Genomic DNA, 848 nt, shown 5'->3' with positions numbered 1-848 from the left:
AGGCTTAGTGATAAGGAAACACAGGCATAGATAGATTTAGAAGAAGATCAGCTTCTTCTAAATCAAGAAGGAAAACTGGCTGTATAAAAGCCAGGTTACAGATATTGGGATAATATGTCTCTAATAGTCATCCCTTTGATTCCTTGATTATGAGTTGACCAGATTTACTAAACCAATACTCCCTCCCTCCTTCATTGGAAGAGGATGGAAAGTCTTCCCTGAAAAACAATCCAGGGAGAGCTCTAGTGCCTGCTTTTGGGCGGGAATTGAAACTGGTACTGCTGCCCTGAAGAACTTGAAAGCTGCATATTTACAGCCTTGGACGGGGCCATGGTGCGGCCTGTGAGGCATAAGAAACCAGTCAATTACTCACAATTTGAGGACTCTGACAGTGATGATGACTTTATTTCTGCAACCGCACCTTCAAATAAAAAACCCAGAGCAACACCAAAGGAGTTAAAACTAGAAACAAGGAAACCTAAACTGAAAAATCTCCAGAAAGAAGACATCCCGCAAGAGAAAACTCCTAAAAAAAGGATGGCTTTAGATGACAAGCTCTACCAGCGAGACTTAGAAGTCGCACTCGCTTTATCAGTGAAGGAACTTCCAGCTGATGCAGAAGAGGCTCGAGATGAAAGCATTGAAAAACGTGACAGTCGTGAAACTGAGACAATGAGTAAGGCCCCTCATATCTCCAATTGCAGTGTAGCCAGCGATTATTTAGACTTGGGTAAGATTACTGAGGAAGATGATCTTCCTGGTGTTCAAGGGAAAAGGAAAGCAGCATCAAAGGCTGTGGTAAAACAGAGGAAGATTCTTTTGGACGGCAGTGATGGCGATAGTGCCAA

At 42.9% G+C, this 848-nt stretch overlaps 1 pseudogene; it reads left to right on the top strand.

Annotated features, from left to right (window-relative positions):
• The first annotated feature begins 286 nt into the window (after window positions 1–286).
• Window positions 287–848, top strand: part of LOC115301816 — a 10,930-nt pseudogene continuing 10,368 nt past the window's right edge.

The sequence above is a fragment of the Suricata suricatta genome, chromosome 1 (genome assembly GCF_006229205.1).
Source record: "Suricata suricatta isolate VVHF042 chromosome 1, meerkat_22Aug2017_6uvM2_HiC, whole genome shotgun sequence".
Lineage (NCBI taxonomy): Eukaryota > Metazoa > Chordata > Mammalia > Carnivora > Herpestidae > Suricata > Suricata suricatta.
Note: the sequence above shows the minus strand (reverse complement) of the source record. Positions and strands in the feature narration are given on the sequence as shown.